The sequence below is a fragment of the Symsagittifera roscoffensis genome, chromosome 1 (genome assembly GCF_963678635.1).
Source record: "Symsagittifera roscoffensis chromosome 1, txSymRosc1.1, whole genome shotgun sequence".
Taxonomy (NCBI): domain Eukaryota; kingdom Metazoa; phylum Xenacoelomorpha; order Acoela; family Convolutidae; genus Symsagittifera; species Symsagittifera roscoffensis.
This window is the reverse complement of record NC_087062.1, coordinates 37,585,418-37,603,282: the sequence shown is the minus strand read 5'-3', so window position 1 is coordinate 37,603,282 and position 17,865 is coordinate 37,585,418. Positions and strand designations below refer to the sequence as shown.

The following is a 17,865-nucleotide window of genomic DNA, read 5'->3' as shown; positions in this document are numbered from 1 at the left end:
TAATATAAAGGTTTGATCCAAATGATCCGGTATCAAAGTCACTGTCTTTTCGTTTTATGGTTTTTGTTCCTTTTTCTATATTTTTTTTCTTGTTTTTGTTTCGCTTTTTGTCTTTTTGCTCGTGTTTTTGTCCCCCTAGTTACCCCCCCCCCCCCTTACTCGGTTAGCTAGGCCTCTTTCGGAGAGCGTACCAGGAAGTTTTCTCAACTTTTCTTTAAAAAGCTATCAAGGTACTCCGGAAGGTTTACACGTTCCCGCTGAACCGTACCACCGGTACTCTAGAATGGGCATGCAGCCAGGAGCTGTGTCAAGTGGGTTCGACTCCGTAGTCAGGATGTCGTAAAAACACCCAGGAGCGCCATAAAAACACTATGTAAGAGTCGCCTACTTCGGTCACATATGAGGCTTAAGAAAAATAGGCCCTATAACCATTGGCTCAAGAGTCATGGACACTATCTCTTGTGTTTTTCCACCTCAAGAAGGGTCGGAGCCAATTCGGTTTGCTTGCGACATGAGACTAGAACCCGTTACAGCTTAAAGGCTACTACCAAAATATCCCCCCACTCTAGAAAATAAGAACGTCCCCATACTTAGGTCTCGAAATACCCAAAATACACAAACGCCGTTAAAAACAGGGTCGGAACAATCCGTTAAGTTACTTTTTATTGGACAGTGGAACTTTGATCCACTTCAGATGAATCAACCTAAAACTCGCCTTATCTCAACATAACAATCATAAAACACACTCGAGAAAATTAAATTAGGGACTCACATGTTGATGCACTCAAGCACAGGGAGTAATTAAATTGATAAGCAACTCGAGAATTAAATAAGATAACTAGATAAGTTCAATACTAATCAGTTTTGATAACAGAAATAAGTTTTGACTCTAGAATTGGAGTTTTTGTCTGAACCATTGGGACACTCAAGCTGTCCACCTTTCCGTTGAAGGTTCACTCTGGTTCGGTTCGAATGGTTATTCTCTCTTCTCGTGATTATCTCTCTTCCTATTTCAGGACAAGACGGCTCTACTCGTGTATTATTTTGTATCTGGAAATTGCGAATAGCAATTTCCTGCTGTTTTCTTAAGTATTTTCCCGCAATTGCAAATTCGGTCGTTCTGATTTTTCACTTTGTCTTTTCAGTTGGTGCGAGAAAACTGAGCATGACAGGCTCCATTCGAAATTTTGAAAAATGAAACTTCACTCAAAATCACGTATTTTTGTGTCCTTCAAGGTCAAACTTCCAGATATGACCGACTGGCACATACTCGACGGCGGAAACGAAGCAAAGGATATAAAAATCGGAAATAACGTATTATATCTGGAAAAAACCAAGCAGTAAATTGCACTGATTGACTACCAATCAAAACCGGAGAATTAGGAGCACTCTGTTACAATGTAAGAAGTTTATTCAAAGTAAAAAGGCGACAAATTTTTTCAAACAGTATAATTTTAAAGAACTTTGATATTATTTGCCTGTCTGAAACATGGCTAATAAATGAAATCCGCGAATCCGAGATTTTTCTTGGAAATTACAACTGTTTTCTACCAAACAGAAGATCTTCGCTGCAATCAACATCTCACGGCGGAACATAAATTGGCGTGAAGATAGGCCTAATGTCAGAACCTGCACATTTTAGTTTTAATAACAACGGAGCGGCAGTAGCATGCTACATTAAGCTAGATAAACAGAAATTGCTTGTTGTCTCTTGTTATCTATCGCCTGCAAATAGCAAATATGCTCTGAAACCAAGCAAAATTAATAACCTGTTTGAAGACATAAATAAATTGCGGAAGAACTGTGATTTGTTTATTTATGGTGACTTCAATTAACCCTCAAAAAATTGGTGCAACATGTCATCAAATAAAGAAACCGAAATATCATTTTTGGTAGAAATAGGCAGTCTTGAAGTTCATTAAAAAAATAATTTTAATACTGCTTCAACTGGTACTCTCGATTTGATCTTCACCAGCAATAAAATCTATGTAACAGATGTTCATACCTTAGACAGTAACCATAAATTGGGAAAACTTTCTAACCATTATCCGGTCGAAATCTCTTTCAACGTAGAGTTATCGGATCCTAAGCGTCGTAAATTTATTAAAGAATCCATATTTAGTTATTGCAACGGTGATTACGATTTACTCAATGAGCAATTACTAGAAAACCCTTTTGACACTAACTATTGGTCAAATGTAAATGTGATACTAAATCATTGGTAAAACTGGTTATCCTCGCTTATTAAAAAATGTATTCCGAAGCGCACTAAACATAGATCACCCTTGACGCCCTGGATAATTCAATCGACTTCGAATCTTAATAAACGCTTACATACAGCTCGAAAGAAATATACGGAGTCTCATCCAAAAGTTTTGCACTTAATTGAACAGACAGAAACGAACGCCGAAATGGACAAAGCCGATTATGAACAGTCTCCTGCGTCAGAGCGATCAGCGAGAAAATTTTTTAATTACTTTAAAGTTTTTCAAAAGTCAAGCTTACCAGGTATACTGAAGTACAAAAATGAGACCGCCGATACCGATCCATTAAAAGCAGAATTATTTTCGAAATTTTTGCTTCTGTGTACATTGAATCGTGTACGTTTTCAGAACCACCCGAGCCTGATTCTAATACAGTCCTTGATACAATTACTTTTATTGAGCTCGAGATACGTGAAGTATTCAATAGTTGAACAGGAATAAAAATAAAGGCCCCGACGATTTACCGCCTGTACTGTTCACTAAAACACAAGCATCTCTATCTCATTCTATCTATGAATTATTTTCTAAAATTAATCAAACTAGGCGTTTTCCAGACTACTGGAAAGCAGCTATAATCAACCCAATTCATAAAAAAGACAATAATAGTGACATTGAAAATTATAGACCCGTCCCCTTCTTTGTACAGTTTCAAAAACATTTGACTGTATCATATTTAGGAGATTATACAAACATCTATCACCTATGTTTCATAGTTCACAACATGGGTTTTGGAAGAATAAATCCACGGTCTTACAGCTATTAACTTTCTTACAGATAGCCTAGAAAAGTCAGGATGAAGCGAGTGATATGGAGACCGTTTTTACGGACTTGAATAAAGCGTTCGACCGTGTTGACTACGGTGATCTCTTGATGAAGCATTTCACAAACGGAGTAGGTAGAAATTTGATCACAATATTGAAATGTTATCTATCAAACAGGTCCCAATCTGTCAAAGTGAATAGCGAAATCTCAGATCCAAAGCTGAACAACTAAAATACCTCCAGGCATGGTCGATAGTTTCAAGACATCTCCAGTTACGCTCGTTAAACTGTTTATAAGTAAAATTAACTAACTGGGAAGAGTTTCTTTTAAATTTGGGTCCCTCTGCCTCTAGGCAGTTTGCTCATTTTGTATTTTCAACTATCTGGAAGGGGTGATTTACCTGATTTATCTGTCGTCTTTGTGCTGTTTTTGAGGACACTTACCCTTCCTAATTGTTCAAACAACGTAAAATTCCTTAGTCAAACGTTACTATCTTTTTTCTGGGGCTTGTTAATCAGAATTTTGATCTGAAAATTGGTTCGTTGATAGACAATTTGGTTGAAAAACAGAATATGAGTTACATACGAGTAGTATTAGTAGGATTATACCCCTCCAGATTCAATCAACAACCGAATTCGGATGCCTAACTGTCGAATCGCCCACAGGCTGATATCGTACTTTTTCTACCGGAAATGATTTAAAAAAATTTGAGGATATCCATCAGTCGATTGTTGTTGTCCTAGTGACCTTTTTGCTGCTCCTTACACTGTTGGATAGTTCTTCCTCTTCTTTATTTTGACCCTTCCAGCTTGATGGAATTTTAGCATTAACATGCTTAAATACTCAAATAACCCTACAGTGCTGGTTCAACAGAAGACACTATAGGTAGGTCGTTACAATCAGGTTTGATATAACTAAACATATAAACACAAAATAAGCAAGAAAATTGCATTGCGTCTCGTCAGGAAACATATTCTCTACTGTTTTTTTTCTTTTCTTTTTTAGTTTCTTTGGTTATATTTTGTTTCTTCTAGTTTTTTTGGTAAAACTTTATTTTTGCTTGGTTAAATGTTTATTTTTAAATTTTTTGGTCATATAACCTTTTAAGAACGAAAAGACGGCCAAAACCTCCATCCTTCACGGTACTTGAAATTTTGGTATTAACTAATTTAAAAAACCATTTCAAAGAATCCGGGAGGCTCTCGTGTTTACAGTCACTCTCCTATTTGTCGTTTGAAAGCCTAATTGCGAGCATCCATTCTCCTTTTTGAAAATCGGAAAGGATTTTGCCAATTTTAATATAACAAAATCACCCAAGACTGCCATAAAAACCCATATGTAATAATCGTCCGAAGTTCATAACGGCGGAAAAAAGCTAAATCCTGAAACAAATGGCTAGCGTCAAATTAGAGCTTTACGTGCTATTGCGTCTCTACAATAGCAAATTAAACGTGGTTCTGAGTACATTGGGTCAACAAAATTGTTACTAACAATGGGCTATCAGCTGAGTTGCGCAAATTAACCTAACTTACAAGTGAATATAGAGGGCTCATCGCTGGGTTTCAGTATCGAAAGACCACAAGATTGTCCATAAACAGGATTAGTACGCGATCATTACAAAGTTACTATATTACTATTGTTTTTGTAGAGTAGAGCAAATAATCCCATCCATCAGAAAAGAATGAACCCTTGCCCTCCAATCTTAACGTCTCATGATCTGAAAACAAAGTTTGATGTTTTTTTTTGACTCAGGACATAGCGAGAAGCTGAAAATGTTAAAAAGATAGTTCTCCAGTTCAATAAGAGACCCTACCGGATTTTTTCAGCTCACTGAAGAAGCGCCTTCTGTGCTACCAGAAGAAGTAGTAGTTTTCCCAATTGGTGAAGTATGGCAAAAAACGATTGTAGCTGGGATGGGAAAATGTTGTAGCTGCATAATCGTCACAACTCGGCGGGATTCTTTTGTCTTTAATTGGTCGATCGTGGTTCACGTTCGTACTGCCCGTTTTCAAAAATTGTTTCATATCTAGCAGCGAAAACCGTTGTTCTGAATTTCGCGCTTCAGTTTTTGCGAAAAGCAAACTGTCAAATGTCATGGACGCTCAAATCATCCGCTTAAGTCTCCTAATATCCCAATCATTTCAATTAAAACTACTAATTGTTCTGTTTCCGCCTTTCCGTGGCAAATTTCCCGTAACTTTGAAGGGTTGTTTTTCTGATTTTACCAGTTCTACGTTTATATTCAATAGCGGTGAAGGTTCTAATTGATGATCTGCGAATAAGGATCTATCGGGATTGTGAACTCTCCAAATTGGCAATGGTACGTTCGAAAAACTAGAACCCTTTCATCATCAGAAAAAAAGGACCCTCCGGATTGGCGAAATTCGGACTCCTCCCGGTGCGTTCGAAAAACAGGACCCTTTCTGGTTGGCAATCAAGACCCCTTTGGGATTAGGACCCTTCCGGATTGACAAAATGGGAAGCCCCCCGGTTAAGTTCAAAAAATTACAACCCTTCCGGTTTGGCGAATAAGGACCCTTCCGGATTAGGAACCTTCCTGTTTGGCGAATTGAAGACTCATCCGCGTACGATCGAAAAGTTCGAGTCTAACAGATTGGCGAACAAGGACCCTTGCGAATGGGACCCTTCCGTATTGGAAAGATGGGGACCCCTCCGGATATGTTCGAAAAGTCAGGAACCTTCTAGATTGGCGAATAAGGACCCTTCCGGATTGGCAAAATGAGGACTCCTCCGTGTACGTTTGAAATTTTACGAACCTTCCGAATTAGTGAAAAAGGACCCTATGGGATTGGGAACCTTCCTGTTTGGCGAAGCGTTGCCCCCTCTGAGTGCGTTAGAAAAACAGGATTTTTCCGGATTAGGATCCTCCCGGATTGGGGACCCTATGGGATTGGTAACCTTCCTGTTTGGCGAGGCGTTGCCCCCTCTGAGCGCGTTCGAAAAAGAGGACCTTTCCGGAATAGGATCCTCCCGGATTGGCGGAATGGCGCCCACCGGGTGCGCTCGAAAACCAGGACCCATACAGATTGGCAATTACGGACCCTTCCCGATTGGGACCCTTTTGGGTTGACGAAATGGGGAGCCCTCCGCGTGCGTTCAAACAATAAGGACCCTTCAGGATTGGCGGAAGGGAGTCTTCCGGATTGTGAACTCTCCAAATTGGCAATGGTACGTTCGAAAAACTAGAACCCTTTCATCATCAGAAAAAAAGGACCCTCCGGATTGGCGAAATTAGGACTCCTCCCGGTGCGTTCGAAAAACAGGACCCTTTCAGGTTGGCAATTAAGACCCCTTTGGGATTGGGACCCTTCCGGATTGACAAAATGGGAAGCCCCCCGGGTAAGTTCAAAAAATTACAACCCTTCCGGTTTGGCGAATAAGGACCCTTCCGGATTAGGAACCTGCCTGTTTGGCGAATTGAAGACTCATCCGCGTACGATCGAAAAGTTAGAGTCTAACAGATTGGCGAACAAGGACCCTTGCGAATGGGACCCTTCCGTATTGGAAAGATGGGGACCCCTCCGGATATGTTCGAAAAGTCAGGAACCTTCTAGATTGGCGAATAAGGACCCTTCCGGATTGGCAAAATGAGGACTCCTCCGTGTACGTTTGAAATTTTACGAACCTTCCGAATTAGTGAAAAAGGACCCTATGGGATTGGGATCCTTCCTGTTTGGCGAAGCGTTGCCCCCTCTGAGTGCGTTAGAAAAACAGGATTTTTCCGGATTAGGATCCTCCCGGATTGGGGACCCTATGGGATTGGTAACCTTCCTGTTTGGCGAGGCGTTGCCCCCTCTGAGCGCGTTCGAAAAAGAGGAACTTTCCGGATTAGGATCCTCCCGGATTGGCGGAATGGTTTCCACTGGGTGCGCTCGAAAAACAGGACCCTTACAGATTGGCAATTACGGACCCTTCCCGATTGGGACCGTTTTGGGTTGACGAAATGGGGAGCCCTACGGGTACGTTCAAAAAGTAAGGACCCTTCAGGATTGGCGAAAGGGAATCTTCCGGATTGGGAACTCTCCTGGTTGGTGAAATGGGGACCCATCCTGGTACGATCGAAAAGTAAAACCTTCCAGAATGACAAATAAAATAAACTCAGGATTGGGTCTAGAACCCTTTCATCATCAGCAAAAAAGGACCCTCCGGATTGGAGAAATTCGGACTCCTCCCGGTGCGTTCGAAAAACAGGACCCTTTCTGGTTGGCAATCAAGACCCCTTTGGGATTAGGACCCTTCCGGATTGACAAAATGGGAAGCCCCCCGGTTAAGTTCAAAAAATTACAACCCTTCCGGTTTGGCGAATAAGGACCCTTCCGGATTAGGAACCTTCCTGTTTGGCGAATTGAAGACTCATCCGCGTACGATCGAAAAGTTCGAGTCTAACAGATTGGCGAACAAGGACCCTTGCGAATGGGACCCTTCCGTATTGGAAAGATGGGGACCCCTCCGGATATGTTCGAAAAGTCGGGAACCTTCTAGATTGGCGAATAAGGACCCTTCCGGATTGGCAAAATGAGGACTCCTCCGTGTACGTTTGAAATTTTACGAACCTTCCGTATTAGTGAAAAAGAACCTTATGGGATTGGGAACCTTCCTGTTTGGCGAAGCGTTGCCCCCTCTGAGTGCGATCAAAAAAGAGGAACTTTCCGGATTAGGATCCTCCCGGATTGGCGGAATGGTGCACCGGGTGCGCTCGAAAAACAGGACCCTTACAGATTGACAATTACGGACCCTTCCCGATTGGGACCCTTTTGCGTTGACGAAATGGGGAGCCTTCCGGAGACGTTCAAAAATTAAGGATCCTTCAGGATTGGCGAAAGGGAATCTTCCGGATTGGGAACTCTCCTGGGTGGTGAAATGGGGACCCATCCAGGTACGATCGAAAAATAAAACCTTCCAGAATGACATATAAAATAAATTCAGGATTGGGTCTTTCAACAATTTTTCCAGGGTGTTTTTGTCAAAAAAAGAAATAATCGTTTGTGCGATAGTTATTTTTCTGATTAAGTGATACTAAAATAAATCAAATCCGTTTGGTGGTTCTTGAGTTAAAAAACGAAACGTTTTTATCTATACTCAGAAGTTTTCGACTCTTATAGGTTGCGCTCCGTTTTTCTGCAAAGCTTATACCTTGGGCCTATCAGCTACTGATTTGATCTCAATAAAAATTTCATTGGCCGGAGAAATTGTAAAAAAAACAATAAAAATTGGACCCCGCTGGATTGTTGAATACACCAAATCAAACTCGTTAAGTTCAATTTCTCCGGGACGTAAGAAGGGTTACTGGTCAGAAGGTTCTAAAAACTGTCGACTCACTAGTGTATGTTATCGGAAAAATAATCTCTATCGGGGTAAGTAAAAAGTTTCAAAATTTTTTAAGAACCTTATTTATGATTTCAAAATTTTAAAAAATGGTACGATGAGTGTCAGGAAAAATTTAAAAAAAATTGTATAAAAAAAGGAAAATTAGAGATATCTCAATAATCTTGGGGATTGAAAAATCAGAATTTTGATTTTGAAATTCGTTCGTTGATAAACAGTTTGGTGGTTGAAAAACAAAACATGAGTTTAATACGAGTAGTAAAAAGAGTAATAAAATTATTATACCCCACCGGATTCATTCAATAATCAAATTCGGTTGCCTAACTGTCACTGTCGAATCGCCACAGACTGATATCGTACTTTTTGCACCAAAAATGATTCAAAAATGCTTAAGGATATCCATCAGTCGGTTGGTCTTGTTCTAATGCCTTTTAGGCTGCTCCTTGCACTGTTGGATTGTTCTTCCTCTTCAATCACTTGACCCTTCCAGCTTGATGGAAACATAGCATTAACGTGCTTAATTACTCAAATAACCCTACAGTACTGGTTTGAAAAAGGACTCTATAGGTTGATCGTTAAAATCAGGTTTGACATAACTAAATAAATAAACACAAAATAAGCAAGAAAGTCGGATCGCGTCTCGTCAGGAAAGATATTCGCTACTGATATTAATTTTTTTCTGTCTTTCTGGCTTTTTTGGTTTTATTTTGTTTTTTGGCTTTTTTGCTTAAGCTTTAGTTTTGCTTGGTTTATTGTATATCTTTAATTTTGTGTTCATATAAATTTTAAAAAACGAAAAAACGGCCAATAGCTCCATCCTTTACGGTACGTGAAATTTTGGTGTTAACTAGGTTAAAACACCATTTCAAAGAATCCGGGAGGCTTTTGTGTTTAGAATCATCCTTCTATTTTTCGTTTAAAGCCTTGTTGTGAGCATCCGATCTACGTGGAGGCTTCAGTTAAGGATTTTGCCAGTCATGATATATTAAAAAGCACCCAGGAGTGGCATAAAACACATATGTATAAAAACTATCAGTTGATAACGACGGAAAAAAGCTAAGTCCTGAAACAATTGGCTAGGGTCAAAGTAGAGCTTTAAGTGCTATTGACCGTCTTTGAAATATCAAATTCAAAATGGTTCTCAGTACATTGAGTCGACAAAATTATTACTGACAATGGGCTATCAGCTGAGTTGCACAAATTAACCTAACTTACAAGAGAATATAGTGAGGTCATGGCAAGGTTGTTCAGAAAATAGATTTGGTACGCGATCATTACACAACTACTATATTACTATTGTTTCTGTAGAGTAGATATCACCTCATCCATCAGAAAAGAATTCACCCTTGACCTCCAATCTTAGCGTCTCATGATCTTTTGAAGGGTTGTTTTTCCTATTTTTCCGGTTCTGCGTTCACATTCAAGAGAGGTGAAGGTTCTATTTTTTGATCCTTCCAGGTCTGCGAACAAGGACCTAGCCGGGTTGTGAACTCGCCAATTTGGGAAAATGAGGACCCCTCATGGTAAGATCGAAAATTTAGAAAACTCCAGGATCAGCAAATAAGGACCTTCCGGATTGGCGAATTGAGGACGCCTACCGGTGCGTTCGAAAAAAATCAGGACCCTTTCAGGTTGGCAATTAAGACCCCTTGGGGATTGGGACCCTTCCGGATTGACGTAAAGGGGAGCCCTCCGGGTATGTTAAAAAAATTCAAACACTTCCGATTTGGCTATAAAGGACCCATCCGGATTGGGAGCCTTTCTGTTCAGCAAAACTTGGACGCATCCGCGTACGATCGAAAAGTTAGAAATTACCAGATTGGCGAAAAAGGACCCTTTCGATTGAGGCCCTTCCGTATTGGAGAAATGAGGACCCCTCCGGATATTTTCGAAAAGTCAGGAACCTTCTAGATTGGCGAATAAGGACCCTTCCGGATTGGCGAAATGAGGACTCCTCTGTGAACGTTTAAAGTTTTACGACCCTTTCGAATTGGTGAAAAAGGACCCTTTGGGATTGGGAATCTTCCTGTTTGGCGAAGCGTTGCCCCCTCTGAGTGCGTTCGAAAAAGAGGACCTTTCCGGAATAGGATCCTCCCGGATTGGCGGAATGGCGCCCACCGGGTGCGCTCGAAAACCAGGACCCATACAGATTGGCAATTACGGACCCTTCCCGATTGGGACCCTTTTGGGTTGACGAAATGGGGAGCCCTCCGCGTACGTTCAAACAATAAGGACCCTTCAGGATTGGCGGAAGGGAGTCTTCCGGATTGGGAACTCTCCGAATTGGCAAAATGAGGACCCCTCGTGGTACGTTCGAAAAACTAGAACCCTTCAGGATCAGCAAAAAAGGACCCTCTGGATTGGCGAAATTAGGACTCCTCCCGGTGCGTTCGAAAAACAGGACCCTTTCAGGTTGGCAATTAGGACCCCTTTGGGATTGGGATCCTTCCGGATTGACGAAATGGGAAGCCCTCCGGGTAAGTTCAAAAAATTAGAACCCTTCCGGTTTGGGAATAAGGAACCTTCCGGATTGGGAACCTTTCTGTATGGCGATTTGGGGACTCATCCGCGTACGATCGAAAAGTTAGAGTCTAACAGATTGGCGAACAAGGACCCTTGCGAATGGGACCCTTCCGTATTGGAAAGATGGGGACCCCTCCGGATATGTTCGAAAATCAGGAACCTTCTAGATTGGCGAATAAGGACCCTTCCGGACTGGCAAAATGAGGACTCCTCCGTGTACGTTTGCAATTTTACGACCCTTCCGTATTAGTGAAAAAGGACCCTATGGGATTGGGAACCTTACTGCTTGGCGAAGCGTTGCCCCCTCTGAGTGCGCTAGAAAAAGAGGACTTTTCTGGATTAGGATCCTCCCGGATTGGGGACCCTATGGGATTGGGAACCTTCCTGTTTGGTGAGGCGTTGCCCCCTCTGAGTGCGTTCGAAAAAGAAGACCTTTCCGGATTAGGATCCTCCCGGATTGGCAAATGGTAGCCACCGAGTGCGCTCGAAAAACAGGACCCTTACAGATAAGCAATTACGGACCCTTCCTGATTGGGACCCCTTTGGGTTGACAAAATGGGGAGCCCTCCGGGTACGTTCAAAAAATAAGGACCCTTCAGGATTGGCAAAAGGGAATCTTCCGGATTGGGAACTCTCCTGGTTGGTGAAATGAGGACCCATCCATGTACGATCGAAAAGTTAAACCTTCCAGAATGACAAATAAAATAAATTCAGGATTGGGTCTTTCAAAAAAATTTTCTAGGTTGTTTTTGTCAAAAAAGAATAAATCGTTTGTGCGATAATTATTTTTCTGATTAAGTGATACTAAAATAAATCAAATCCGTTAGGTGGTTCTAATCCGTTAAATAAATCAAATCCGGTAACTTTTTTATCTAAACTCAGAAGTTTTCGACTCTTATAGGTTGCGCTCCGTTTTTTTGCAAAGCGTGTGGTGTGCCTTGGGTCTATCAGCTACTGATTTCATCTCAAAAAAAAAACTTCTTTGGCCGGAGAAAATGAAAAAAAAACTAAAAATTGGACCCCGCTGGATTGTTGAATACACCAAATCAAACTCGTTAAGTTTAATTTCTCCGGGACGTAAGAAGGGTTACTGGTATCAGGTTTGACACAACTAGATTAATAAACACAAAATAAGCAAAAAAGTCGGATCGTGTCTCGTCAGGAACCATATTCGCTACTGATAGTTTTTTTCTGTCTTTTTGGTTTTTTCGGTTTTACTTTGTTTTTTTTCGGTGTTTTATTTAAACTTTAATTTTGCTTGGTTTTTTGTATATCTTTAAATTTTTTGGTCATATAACCTCTAAAGAACGAAAAGACGGCCAATACCTCCATCCTTTACGGTACGTCAAAGAATCTGGGAGGCTTTTGTGTTTAGAATCACCCTTCTATTTGTCGTTTGAAGTCTTTTTGTGGGCATCCGTTCTACGTGGAGACTTCAGTTAAGGATTTTGCCAGTCATGATAAATTATAAAGCACCCAAGAGTGGCATAAAAACACATACGTAAGAAACGTCCAAAGTTGATAACGACGAAACGCTAGGTCCTGAAACAGAGCTTTACTTGCTATTGACCGTCGCTGCAATATCAAATTCAAAATGGTTCTCAGTACATTGAAACGAAAAAAATGTTACTAACAATGGGCCATCAGCTGAGTTCCACAATTTATCCTAACTTACAAGTGAATATAGTGAGCTCATGGCTGGGTTTCAGTATCGAAAGACCACAAGGTTGTTCAGAAAACAGATTTGGTACGCGATCATTACACAATTACTATATTACTATTGTTTTTGTAGAGTAAAGGATATCAGCTCACCCATCAGAAAATAATTCACCCTTGAACTCCAATCTTAGCGTCTCATGATCTTTCGAAGGGTTGTTTTTCTGATTTTTCCGGTTCTACGTTCACATTCAATAGAGGCGAAGATTCTAATTTTGGATCTTTCCAGGTCTGCAAACAAGGACCTAGCCGGGTTGTGAACTCGCCGATTTGGCAAAACGAGGACCCCTCATGGTACGTTCGAAAATTTAGAAACCTCCAGGATCAGCAAAAAAGGACCTTCCGGATTGGCGAATTGAGGACGACTCCTGGTGCGTTCGAAAAATAGGACCCTTTCAGGTTGGCAATTAAGACCGCTTTGGGATTGGGACCCTTCCTGATTGACGTAAAGGGAAGCCCTCCGGGTATGTTCAAAAAATTCGAACACTTCCGGTTTGGCTATAAAGGACCCATCTGGATTAGGAGCCTTTCTGTACGGCAAAACGGGGACGCATCCGCGTACGATCGAAAAGTTGGAACTTACCAGATTGGCAAAAAAGGACCCTTTCGTTTGAGGCCCTTCCGTATTGGAGAAATGAGGACCCCTCCGGATATGTTCGAAAAGTCAGGAACCTTCTAGATTGGCGAATAAGGACCCTTCCGTATTGGTGAAAAAGGACCCTATGGGATTGGGAACCTTCCTGTTTGGCGAAGCGTTGCCCCATCTGAGTGCATTCGAAAAAGAAGACCTTTCCGGATTAGTATCCTCGCGGATTGGGGACCCTATGTGATTGGGAACCTTCCTGTTTTGCGAGGCGTTGCCCCATCTGAGTGCGTTCGAAAAAGAGGACCTTTCCGGATTAGGATCCTCCCGGATTGGCGGAATGGTGCCTCCGGGTGCGCTCGAAAAACAGGACCCTCACAGATTTGCAATTACGGACCCTTCCCGATTGGGACCCTTCAGGATTGGCAAAAGGGACTCTTCCGGATTGGGAACATTCCTGGTTGATGAAATGGGGACCCATCCGGGCATGATCGAAAAGTTAAACATTCCAGAATGACGAATAAAATAATTTCAGGATTGGGACTTTCGGAAAGTTTTTTTCTAGGGTGTTTTTGTCAAAAAAAGAATAATTCGTTTGTGCGTTAATTATTTTTCTGATTAAATAATACTAAAATAAATCAAATCCGTTAAGTGGTTCTTGAGTTAAAAAACGAAACGTCTTTCATCTAAACTCAGAAGTTTTCGACTCTTATAGGTTGCGCTCCGTTTTTCTGCAAAGCTTGTCCCTTGGGCTATCAGATACTGAATTGATCTCAATAAAAAAAAATTTGGCCGGAGAAAACGAAAAAAAAACAATAAAAAATGGACCCCGCTGGATTGTTGATTACACCAAATCAAACTCGTTAAATTCAATTTCTCCGGGACGTAAGAAGGGTTATTTGTTGGTAGGTTCTAAAAACTGTCGACTCAATGATCTCTATCGGGGTAAGTATTTAGGTATTTAGTTTCAAATTTTTTTTAAGAACGGTGTTTCTAATGTCAAAATAAACAAAAATGTATAAAAAAAAAATTAGAGATATCTCAATAATCTCGTTCTGGGAGATTGAAAAATCAGAATTAGGATCCGAAAATTGGTTCGTTGATTAGTGGTATTTGGTAAAGGGAAGCCCTCCGGGTATGTTCAAAAAATTCGAACTCTTCCGATTTGGCTATAAAGGACCCATCCGGATTGAGAGCCTTCCTGTTCGTCAAAACGGGGACGCATCCTCCTACGATCGAAAAGTTAGAACTTACCAGATTGGCGAAAAAGGACTCTTTCGAATGAGGCCCTTCCGTTTTGTAGAAATGAGGACTTCCGAATTGGAGAAATGGGGACTCCTCCTGGTACGTTCGAAAAGTTAAAACTTCCAGAGGGGCGAATAAGGAAACTTCAGGATTGGGACTCTCCGGAGCGGCAAAATGGGCACCCGTCGGGGTACGTTTGGGAAATTAAGAGATTTCCAGGCTAATGAAATTGGTTCCTTTCTGAATCGGGACCCTTCCGGATTGGAAAACTAAGGACCGATCGAATGTTTCAAGACACCTCCTGTTACGCTCGTAAAACTATTTATACGTTAATTGGACTAAATGGGAAGGGTTTATTTTAAACTTGGATCCCTCTGACTCTAAGCATTTTGCTTATTTTGCAATTTAAACTAACATAGAGGGGGTGTTTTGATTGATTTATCTGTCTTCTTTGTGCTTTTTTGAGGACCCTGACCCTTCCTTATTGTTCAAAACAACGTTTAAAGCCTTAGTGATTTTTAATATTTTTTTTGTAGGGGTATAAAACTCTTGGAAAACAATTCTTTAAATCGGAAAGGGACTACCTTCAAAGCCGGACTTTTTGTTGAAATTTTTTAAAAAGATTTTCTACGGTCTTCTATCTCAGGAAATGATTGTTTCATGTGTGAACTTATTTTATTTGCGATCTTTATAGCGAACCAAATCTGTTTAGTGGTTCCCAAATTAAAAAAAGAAATGTCTTTCCTCTAAACTCTTCTAAGTTGCGCTCAAAGATTCAGCAACATTTGTCCCTTAGACCTATCAGCTACGGCTTTTAACTCAAAAGACTTAAAATTTCATAGTTCAGCGCAAAAGAAAATTCAATTAAGAAGGTTTTGGTCGAAGAAATAAGAGAAAACAATAGAAAATGGACCCCTCCAGATTGGTGCTTCCACCAAATCAATCTCGATCAGTTCATTTGTTCTGGGATCTGGTAACGGGTTCTAAAACCTGTCGACTCATCAGTGTATGTTATCGGACAAATAATCTCTTTAGTGATAACTTGAAAGTTTCGAAAATATTCTTTCTGAGGGGTGTTTCTAATATCAAAAATTCTAGAAAAAAATTGGAACGTGTTACTCAGTTTCTTCTTGAGGTATCCAGGTTAGTTTTAATAAGTTTTGAATTGCTAACTTATTTACTAATTTAATTTACGTACGATGTTTATTACTAATTTAGCGCTTTTTATAAATACAAAAAACAGAGATAGCTTAATATTCGGGTTTTCTGGGGATTGAAATTACAAAACTTTGGTCGGTAACTTGTTTCGTTGATGGACTATTTGGTTGAAAAACAGTATGGGAGTATTATTACGGGTAGTATAAGTAGGAGTAAAACTATTAAACACCTCCGAATATGTTCTATAACCGAATTAGGGTGCCTAACTTGGAAGCTTGCAAATCGGTGAGAAGTAATTTCTGTGAAGTCACTGTCGAATCGAACAGATTGCTATCACTTTTTCTGTACCTAAAATGATAAAAAAATTGTTTAAGGATACCCATCAGTTGTTTGTTGTTGTCATAATGCACTTTTTGCTGCTCCTGCTCCTTGCACTGTTGGATTGTTCTTCCTCTTCAATCATTTGACACTTCCTGCTGCCCCTTGCACTACTGGATTGCTCTTCTTCTTCGACCACTTCAACTTTGCGGATCGATTGAAATTTAGCATTAACCCACTTATTACTCATATAACGCTAGAGTACTGTTTTGAGATTGATCGTAACAAGCAAGTATAATGAAATATATATTTTTCACAAAACAGACAAGAAAGTTGGATACTATTTTTTGTTTTGTTTCTTATATATCTTTGAGTCATTTTCGTCAAATAACGTTAAGGAACAAAAAAGCGGCTAATTCGTTCAACCTTTACCAAACGTAAAACTTTGGTGGTAATTAGGTAAAAAAATCAATCAAGGAATCCGAAGGTTTTCGTGTTTAGAACCACCATTCTGGTTTTCAGCAGTAGAGGAGTGAGCAGAGGTGGGGGATCCCGGCGATCTTCCATGTTTTAAGACAGGAATACATTTGCGAGACCGCTGGCTATGTATTAAGATGGGAATAGATTTCCCAGGTATTAAGATAGCTTAAGGGTTTTGCCAAAGGTTTGAGATGGTAAGATGGTAAATTAGGGATTTTGCCAGTCATGATACATTAAAAAGCAACCAAGAGTGGCATAAAAACACATATGTAAAAATCGCCTGAAATTGATAACGACGGAAAAAAGCTAAGTCCTGAAACAATTGGCTAGGGTTAAAGTAGAGCTTTACGTGCTATTGACCGTCTCTGCAATATCAAAATGGTTTTCAGTACATTGAGTCGACAAAATTGTTACTAACAATATGCTATCAGCTGAGTTGCGCAAACTAACTCACAAGTGAATAAAAAGAGCTCATGGCTGGGTTTCAGTATTGAAAAACCACAAGGTTGTTCATAAAACAGGATTGGTACGCAATCATTACAAAGTTACTATATTACTATTGTTTTTGTAGAGTAGAGGAAATCATCACATCCATCAGAAAAAAATTAACTCTTGCCCTCCAATCTTAGCATCTCATAATCTGAAAAAAAAATTGATATTTTTTTGATTCAGGCCATACCAAGAAGCTAAAAATGTTTAAAAAATAGTTCTCCAGTTCAATAAAAGACCCTACCGAAATTTTTCAGTTCACTGAAGAAGCGCCTTCTTCGCTACCAGGAAAGGTAGTAGCTTTCTCGATTGGTGAAGTATGGCAAAAAGCGATTGTAGCTGGGATGGGTAGCGGTTGTAGCTGCATAATCGTCACAATTCGGCGTGATTCTTTTGTCTTTAATTGCTCGATTGTGGTTCACGTATGTACTGCCCGTTTTCAAAAACTGTTTCATATCTGGCAGCGAAGATCGTTGTTCTGATTTTCGCTCTTCAGTTTTTGCGAAAATCAAACTGTCAAGTGTCATGGACGCTCAAATCATCCCATAAGGTCTCCTAATATCCCAATCATTTCAATTAATACTACTAAATGTTCTGTTTCCGCCTTTTCGTGGCAACTTTCCGTATTTTTGAGGGGTTGTTTTTCTAATTTTTCCAGTTCTACGTTTACATTCAAAACCGTGAAGGTTCTATTTGATGATCTGCGAATAAGGACCCATCGGGATTGTGAACTCTCCGAATTGTCAAAATGAGGACCCCTCGTGGTACGTTCGAAAAACTAGAACCCTTCAGGATCAGCAAAAAAGGACCCTCCGGACTGGCGAAATTAGGACTCCTCCTGGTGCGTTCGAAAACCAGGACCCTTTCAGGTTGGCAATTAAGACCCCTTTTGGATTGGGACCCTTCCGGATTGACAAAATGGGAAGCCCTCCGGGTTAGTTCAAAAAATTAGAACTCTTCCGGTTTGGCGAATAGGGACCC

The 17,865-nt window shown here is 40.5% G+C and overlaps 1 protein-coding gene across 4 annotated transcripts in view; it reads right to left on the bottom strand.

Annotated features, from left to right (window-relative positions):
* Positions 1-15,600, bottom strand: part of LOC134843959 (syntaxin-binding protein 1-like) — a 274,291-nt gene extending 258,691 nt beyond the window's left edge. For all 4 annotated transcript variants that reach the window (XM_063860344.1, XM_063860347.1, XM_063860357.1 and 1 more), the window contains exon 1: positions 15,589-15,600. The gene's annotated coding sequence lies outside the window, so the exon portion shown is untranslated. The remainder of the gene's footprint in view (positions 1-15,588) is intronic.
* Positions 15,601-17,865: the final 2,265 nt, after the last annotated feature.